General features: G+C 36.2%; 1 pseudogene; it reads right to left on the minus strand.

The window, feature by feature from the left end:
- Window positions 1-8,737: 8,737 nt before the first annotated feature.
- LOC149161882 (17.1 kDa class II heat shock protein-like) lies at window positions 8,738-9,309 on the minus strand (annotated as a pseudogene).
- Window positions 9,310-9,515: the final 206 nt, after the last annotated feature.

Raw genomic sequence — 9,515 nt, forward strand, 5'->3', positions numbered from 1 at the left:
AAATTTGCAACGAAGTTCTATTTGACGTTGGCTAGATGGCGTGCAGAAAACACTACAGTTCCCCTACAAGCTCAATATTAAGATCACAAAACTTCAAAGCCAAAATACACATTAATCCACAATTGCTCTAGTGGGGTTAATAGGCAATAAAAAGTCTAATCTCGCACGCTCGTGACCTACCGACCTGGCCAGCCCAACTCAATGGAGAATGACCTCGGCCAGATTCTGTACTATGCCAACTGCAATGAATTATGGTTTCAATTTAGGATAAAATATCCTTTTAAGTATACCGGACATAATAAAAAAGCTATAAAAAGATGCCCCTATAGTCTTACAAGATCTCAATCATATTTATAAAATATTTAGCGTTAGTTATAGTCTTAGGTTTGCTTTAGTTTTAGGTATAGCGTTTTGCTTTCTGTCATCACACCCGATTCAAGTAGGAATTGACATTATTATTTTATTTATAAAATTCACAAGCATATTCACATAGTGAAAACTTCATGGACATTTCATATACATGATCAATACCATATTCCCATTATTCTCAACCCTTAGAAAAGCAAGCCACACTCGTTCAATGCTACAATTAATTCAAGCCATCCAATCTCAACATGGGAAACAAAAGGCACATGGGAATTAGATGCATTAGATTTGGGCTGTTTTTAAGTAAAAATTTGTGTTTCTTACAAAGTGAATGATAAAAAAGAACAGAAATTGTAAAGCATAGGAAATTTTTTCTTACAAAGTGAATGATAAAAAAGAACAGAAATTGTAAAGCATAGGATTTTTTTTCTTCTTGAACAAGTTAAATAATATTACATTGGAGACATCATTAATAAGTAACAAAAGTAACAAATGACTGCAGTGAGATTGAACTAAATCAACAAAATTGGACTAGCTAAAATAGGACACTTGGATGGACATATGTGCCACTAAACATGTGGTTGGAATTAGATTCTCCAACACTCCATGTCAATTACAATTACATGAAAATTTAATTAAGATGGTTGGTGGTCTATGTATAGCTAGGCTTACAATTTAAAAAATTGACTTCAACTACATTTACTTTTCTTATTCTCTTCTCTAAATTGTTTTACCATTTTCTTTTTGAAACCTTAGTTTCTTCATTAGCTGGTACATGTCTTCTATTGATCCATGTTGTCTAAGAATTTCCAGAACTTCTGTTTGTATGTGGGTTGCTGACACATGTCATCTTTTGTTGTGTGATGGTGTTGCAAGTCATGCTTCAAGTAAATTTAACTTTTCTTCATAATCATTCTTTGTACATGCACACTGGAAATCAATGATAGAATTAAAAATATTTGCAATACCAATTGGCTCTATTTCTTATTCTTTGTAATTAGAGCTTTGTAAAGTTGTACTTCCATCTCTCCCTCTATCTTTGTCTCTATCTCTGTTTTTGTCTTTTTCCACTTATGTACTAACTTGTGTTGACTCTTAGAGGTTATATTCCATTGATTCAAGTGGGTTTTTCTCACTTAATAACATCATGTCTATATGATTTTGTTGTTGCATAATCTTCAACCATTCAACATTAGCCAACAAATCTTCATCAAATTTAACATCAACAAATTGAATTGCTAGATTAACCATAACATTGGATTTTTCATTGAAAGCTTCACTATCATCAAAAAGCTCTGATACTTGATTCACCAAATTGTCATTAGCAAGCTCTCACCAAATTGCCATCATAAAACTATGTTGCTAGATTCACCAAATCTTCATCCATTTTCAGCAGTGCCTTGCCTAGTGCACTAGCATCTATGTGCTCCTTCTCTACTTCTTTTTCAAATTTTTCATAATCATCATCCACTACTCTTCATCTTAAGTTGGATTTCTCCCCCTTAATTACAACCACATAAAAATTTAATTGAGAGGTCTTATGGTGTATGTATGAGATAGGCTTACAAGATAAAAAAATTGACTTCAACTACATTTAATTTTCTTCTTCTTCCAGATTTTGTAGTGTCTAAATTGTTTCAACATTTTCTTCTTGTTGTATCCTTCAAACCTTAGTTTCTGCATTTGCTTGTGCATGTCTTCTAATTTTCCAGATTGTCTAAGCATGTCTAGGACTTCTTAAAATTTTGGATTGTATTTGGGCTTCTGCCACATGTAATCTTGGCTGCTGCCACATGTCATCTTCTTTAGTGTTCTTTTCATCATTCATTTTTTGCTGCAACATAAGTCCATAATACAATTTAATCTCTTCATGACTCCAATACCTGAAAATTTCATTAATGTTTTCATCATCAAAGTTGTGTTCAATGTTAATTGCTACGAACTCTACACAAAATTCATCTCTACATGGTGTTCTTCTTCATAATCTCCCTATTTACCTTCACATTGGAAATAAATGTGAAGTGTAAAACATCTTCAGAACCAAATTGGTTATGTTATTTTGGGCTTCCTTCTCTCTCTTTGTTTTCTCTTTGTGAGATTTCTTATTTGCCTCTGCCTCTATCTCTTTGTTTGTCACTATCTCTTCCACTTCTTTACTAACCTGTTCTGCTAAAAACATGTTGTCTTCCACTTGGTTTTTAGGCTCAAGTGGTATTTTCTGACAAAATAACATCATGTCCATGTGATGTTTCTGTTGACATGGTAGGTGGCACAGAGGTCCATCCAAGTGTCCTACTTTAGTTCAAGTTAGTCCAGTTCTCTTGAATTTAGTTCAGTCTCATTGTAGTCTTTTATTAGTGATGTCTCCAATGTAATCTTATTTAACTTATTAGTAATATTGAAAAAATAAATCGTATAATTCACAATTTCTCTTTAGTTTATGTCATGTATTAAAGCTAGTTTGCATAAAAGTACCCAAAGAAACCAATAATACTCTTTGAAAAAGCAAAAAAAAAAATTGAAGAAGCCTCATGCGAAGAAAGTCGATTCTAAAGAAGGGGGGTGAGATTTTATTAAAAAAATTGTTTTTAGTGCTCAACGCATCCGTGCTCAGAGAACACGTGCATTGAACTGAGAAAACTTAAAACTCTCTCCTCCACGGTCTTCAATTTTTGTTAGTTAAATATTGGTAATTTTAGAGTCACAAGCCCCAACGAATTCTTTTTAATAAATGGGTTAAATGAGCTTGAGATTCACAACCCTAAGAATCCTACTTTAGCTTAGTTTGTTAAGATTTTTTTAATGTTTAATCCATCCTTCATAGTTAAACGCATCAACGGTAAGTCTTAGATTGCTGTTGGTAGTACATGTTTTATGGTGCATTAATATGAAGCTTCTCCAATGTAGTTGCTTAGATTGCTGTTGGTAGTACATGTTTTATGGTGCATTAATATGAAGCTTCTCCAATGTAGTTGTTTATTAGTCCCTGCGAGGCATGGACTATAGTATTCAGTCCCCAAGGATATATCATTAGTTGACCTGCTTTTATTCCCGGGTCATCAACAATAACCAAAGTTTTATTCCCGGTCAAATAAAGTTAAATAAAGTTTTGAGAGGGAATTTTTCATCTTATTTGGCCTCTTTCCAAAAAACCAAAGCTAGACGTCAAAAACCGAAGCGAAAACATTAGGTTATATTTTTGTTTGTCTCATATTTTCAAATTTTTAGTCCCTGCAACCTAAACTAATGTTAGCATTACTCGACAGCATTAAATGCTATCTCAGCATCCACGGACACCTTGGTATATACCAATCAGGTCTAAGCATATTGGTCGGACACCTTGGTATATAACAAGCAGGTCTAAGCACAGGTGTGCATGCAGGCGCTAGAGGTGTCCATGCATGGTGAGGTGTCATGTTTCGTTGGCCTCCCTTTCTCTTGCCTCCCTTTCTTGTTTCCCCTTTCGGCTGGCCTTTCTCGCGGTGGTCTTCCGTGTTTTAAACCTCATCTCCCTTTGCTGGCTTCCGTTTGTTTCACCTTCTCCGTCACCTGGTAAATGGGGTTGTTCTGCTCGCTTCAATCTGGCAAACAACACTCCGTTTGTTTCACCTTCTCCGTCACTTGGTAAATGCGGTTGTTCTGCTCGCTTCAATCTGGCAAACAGTTGTGTGCCCGCTTGTGGCTTTAGAGAAATTGCAATAGCTTCTGTCACCCCTGCGTCTACTTATGTTGTCTCTGCCCTGGCCTAGCAGAATCCTTTCTAGCGGATTCAACGCATGCTTCAACCGGCTCTCTAATTTCTTCTGCCTTCAACTTGGAACCACTTCTACGGACAAGAATCTGCATATGTTTCTCCATATCAATCTCTTTGAGGAGTTAGATTCCATATCAATCTCTTTGAGGAGTTAGATTCACCTTCTGCCTTGAACTTGGAACCACTTCTGCGGACAAGAATCTGCATCTGTTTCTCCATCTCAATCTCTTTCACGAGGAGTTAGATTGAAGGAAGGTTGCCATATTAATGGCACCTCGCTTACCCTGGGCACTATTATCACGAAGCTCAGGTCTCTTTCTACCTTTTCCTCTTCTGTTTTCAGTGTTGACGTTCGACATCATTCTGTATAATATTAGGTTCAATTTGTGTCAAAAAAAAAATATTTCAGACATCAAGGATGAAGAAAAGCATTATCTATGTTTATGAAAATATTAGGAATTGTTGATACTATTTATGGCTTCAATAATTCATCTGATAGAATCTTAATTAGTCCAAAATATCTCGTTGAATTACACAAAGAATCCATCTCACAAAATCTTTAACTCACAACTTTGTAATGAAAATTTTAATGAAAACTAATTTAAGAAAATTCATTTTGATTTTCAGGGAAAAAAACAATAAAGCTTACCTCCAGAAGTAACCGGCGGCATATTAGCACGATTAGCTTTCATCCTCAATTTCAAGTTTGATGCAAATAAGACGTCGGAACCGGGATTCACATTAAATAAACAAGCTTAGATGTCCAAAGAGCCTATATGAGGAAAGGGCAGAGTTGCTAGTCGCGACCCTCCAAACTCCACAGGATCTGTCTAATACGACAACAAAATTTTATTCAGTTTCTTGGAATACGACAACATTAAGGTCAGAGTATTTATTCCATTCAGAACTTTCATTTTAATTTAAAAAAAAAAATTCAGCAGTAAACAAAATCTTGCAAACCTTACAGTAATTCACTAATTTCCCCTAAAATCTTTACCGAATTCTTATTAAATTCTTAATTGAAAAATAATAATAATAACCCTAAAACAACTAATCTTGAAATCCTGCGGGCCGATTTTGAGCCTCCCGGTCCCATCCTGCTGTCTTATTTCCTTCGAGTAGCCCAGCCAAAGAAGACTTGTTCATGCGAGACAAGAATAGCCAAAAAGAAAATTGTATGGGGTCCGTAAACTTCACTATCAGTGTCTCGTGCCTTCTTTTTTTTCATGTGACGACACTGATTGACAAACATTCTTTCACCGCCTTTCTACGATTTTTTGTTTCACTATTGATGTCCAACACAATACAGTATGTTAAAGATGTGAAAATAAAGAATTTCATGTTTAAATTTGTCTATTCTACCTTATATAATATTAAATACATATGTAAAGCGCATATTGACTTTTTACAGAATTGATCTCGTACAATTAAGCGCAATTTGATTATTTACTCAATTGACCCGGTACAATTCCTAATTTACACGTATTCTGAACTCACCCGAAGGCATTATTGAAGCACTTGCAAAAAGAAGGGGCCATGCTTGAAAATGAATTACGAGCCGTGGGAACTCTACTCTTGGGAACTCCGCTCCCTCTCTGCAACAGCTCTCGGTTTCAGGCCACCAAAATTCCTACCTTCGATATGGAGCCCGAGATGCATGAGTAGCAGATGGAGTAGCAACAATACGATGAAGGGCAAATCCTGAATATCCAGACGCAAAAACGCATGGCAGGCAACCTTAAACAAGTTTGCAGGGCAGGCAACCTTAAACAAGCGTTGTTGTTGTGATTTTCATGAGCTGGTGTTTTTAGGATTTTAATTTTCTCTTACCACGTGGTGGTCTTCTTCATAGAAGTGAAGACAAGTTTTATTTTCATGTGACATGTTTCATTTTCCTTACTCATGTTTACAGGTTTCGTTTTGTATGGGCATCCCATGTTTCATGTTCTTTCACTCACCACGTGGATTCAGGCCTGGGCGAAAACTGCAAGTTGCACGTGGGTCCATAATATTATCAACCCCTCTATCACGTCGGGTCTAGGTCTCGGTCCGTTCATCCCCTCTATCGCATCGCGTCCAGGTCCGGGTCCGTTCATAAGTAAAAGATCAACGTAAATATTTACAATCATAAAAATCCTTGAAAATTTGCAATGACCACGACGACACTTTTACATGGTCGTCGATTTATAATGAAACTAAACAGACGTTATCTTTGACAAGGTAATGAGGGTCATCCAACCTAAGTTCATGATACGGTGTTATCTTACATGGTCCAAATTGTCAAACCATTCATTTATTTTCGGGGTATTTTGAAATGAGGATTTTTAGTCTTTTGTATATCTATGTGCACAGGTCAAATGGTATTCTCACTCGAGATGTGTAAACCTCGTTTATTTGTTTGAACTTCTTTATGGGTGGGAGACATGTTTTAACAATTTTTGAAATATTATTCAATTTAAACTTAGACTACATGTTTTGACTTTGCTTCAGCCGGGTGTAGTTAACATGTTTTAATAATTTTTTGAAACATTTGCTGAAATATGAATGATAAATACATGACATTTAAGGATGATAAAGACTAACAAGTGCAGCGCACGGACATAGAGAAGGAGAGGAAATTTAACATGTCATTGGTGTGGCGTTCAAGAAATATTGAGTCCCATGGATTTGGTGAGAGCAGCGTCAATTCTCATTGGCAACTAGCAAGGACTTTGTGACAAATGCTTTTTCATTTGGCTTTACTACTTCTATGGGTTTACTACTTCTATAGGTTCAAGATAGGCCATATCCTTAAATAGGCTATCTCTTTTCAAAGATGATGGGTGAAGCTCTGCACTTGTGATTTCCGTGCTCTTACCACGAGGTGAGAGACAATTACACCAATCTTGCACCAGTCCAGCTTCAAAATAGATGATTTTCTTATTGTGGATGTCACTGCTCTTACCACGAGGTGAGAGACAATTACACCAATCTTGCACCAGTCGAGCTTCAAAATAGATCATTTTCTTATTGCGCAACTTCTGTTACACTTCAGACTATGCAAGTGGATCAGCTGCTTCTGTTTTAATTGCTTCTGTCCCACCAGATTCAGCTGCTTCTGTTTTCTCTTAAGTGAGCGGCAGGGACTTGCTGCTTTGCAGCCTCCCTTATTTCATTATGTTTATGCGCTATACACATCTCTCTTTCAACACGATGCATAGTAAACATTGAAGGTTGAATACTAAACATTGAAGTGAATGCCACTAGCATTGGCGAGAAAAACGACAATAAAGTGAGCAAGTGGGGAACTTACATTAAGAGTTTGTTTTTTATATGACTAATTGTTGTGCATGATGTGTGAACACCAAATGCACAATTATGTATAGTCATGAAAAAACGGCACACTCACAAGGAAGTATACCAAAGCAAAAGCTACTACACATTGAAAACATGTAGCAGCTCAAGTAGCAAAACTGATATGTTAAATTTAATTGTTTTAAATTTTGAGTTATCACAATTATAGAATAATCTAACAAAAAGCTGGAGAAAAACTTGAATTTATATGGTGACAACAACACTTTGCTTTATGGAATGGAGCTGTGAGTGGCTTATATTTGAATTTGGAAATGGAAAAACAAACACAAATGAGACAGATACATATCCACATGGGCAAGAAACAAAGAATTTCCAGAGAAACAAAGATAGTTTTATGGTTGTGCTTGCACTCGCTTTAGCAAACACACAAATAACCTGTTGCTCAAGACGTAGACGAGCACATGAAGCACCCGAGCACATTATAACGAAGGTTTGTACATTAAATATTTGTTTATCAAAATAATTTCTCATGTAAGTTATATAAATTTATGTAACTTTTATTTGTTTATTTATCATGTAATTTCTCATGGAAACACTTGCGAGAATGTATAGCTTTTTTGAGTGCTGATAGTGAGTGCATAGAAGTTCATTTTTTCTCCACATTTCAGCACAATCAACTTCTCCGCATTCACTCTCTACTTAAACGAACATGACTTCAGAATTCACACCATCCAAAACTTTCATTTTTCTATTATATATGAGAGATACACGCGTTAGTTGGTAGGTACATGTTTTATTGTGCATTGATATGATGCTTCTCAAATATAATCGTTTATTTCATTATTTTTATGCATTATACACCTCCTTCTTTCAACACAATGCAAATTGAACATGGAAGTGAATGACACCAACATTGACACAATGCAAATTGAACATGGAAGTGAATGACACCAACATTGGCAATGAGCAAGTGGGGGAACCTAGATTAAGAGTCAAAACATCATCTATATTGTTTTTGATTGAACTAATGTTGTGCAAATGTTTTTATTAGGATATTATATTTTGATGATAAGGAATGCAAATAAATAAATCGTGGTGGAGGACAGATGCATAGCTCTAATCTTCCATGAAGAAGAAGCTCGATATGCCACAGAAATGTAGAGAAGTATTTATTCGTGCGAACCAGGTTGATAGATATATTGCATAACACTACATATTTCTTAAGCATGGAAGAAAAAACATGCAAAATCCATTTAGGGCACAGGCAACAAAATCCCACAAATTTCTCCGAACATTTTGTGCTTTGCATACACAACAAGGGATTTATCCAAATTTGACTTCAATCATCTTCGGTCTCTTAGGGTCCGGCGGAGGAAGCTGGGGAATGGTGACGGTCATCACTAGATCCTGACATGCAATAGCGATGGTTGCAATCAGCAGGCAGAGCGAATTTCCTCATAAATTCCCCACTCTGTGCTCCAGCCGAATATATTTCATTTCCCCTATTTCTTCTTCCTTTTCATTCTTTGCTCGTTGCTGATTTTAAGAACGTTCTTGTCCTCAACTTGAACCTTCACAGGGAATAGTAAAACCCTTGTCAACAAAACCCTAGAAGTGACTGAAACAAGGAAAAGATGAAAAGAAAGAAGGCGAAATTTTACGATTTGGAAATAAATTTAAACGCTTTGAGATTCCTTGATGTCGTTGGAATTAAGGGCAGCCATGTTGACAACAAATACATAGGAGTTAGGGTATTCTTTAACATCCATCAGTGTGGAAGCCATGGCCTTAGTTTCTCGTACATAAGATCGAGTCAGAGCATTGAGGAGCTTCTCTAGCTCGTCCAACACGCTAAGCAACTGGTGCACAATGCTCAATAGAGGATCCAGTGCCATATTTTAAATTCTTTGTCCTGCACATAAAATACACTCGTCTTTTTGAATAATATTTAATGTTTGGCTTCACTTTGCGGAAGAAATGATCGAAAATAAATGTGGAAACGACCAAATTGCTTACCGGATCTTAAAATGCAATAACTCTAGAACAATCCATTGCACAATAGTGGATTGATCACAGGGGATGAATATGAAATGCTCTTTGG

The sequence above is a fragment of the Pinus tabuliformis genome, chromosome 5_2 (assembly GCF_031772625.1).
Source record: "Pinus tabuliformis cultivar Carrire ecotype Pingquan chromosome 5_2, CPIR1, whole genome shotgun sequence".
Taxonomy (NCBI): domain Eukaryota; kingdom Viridiplantae; phylum Streptophyta; class Pinopsida; order Pinales; family Pinaceae; genus Pinus; species Pinus tabuliformis.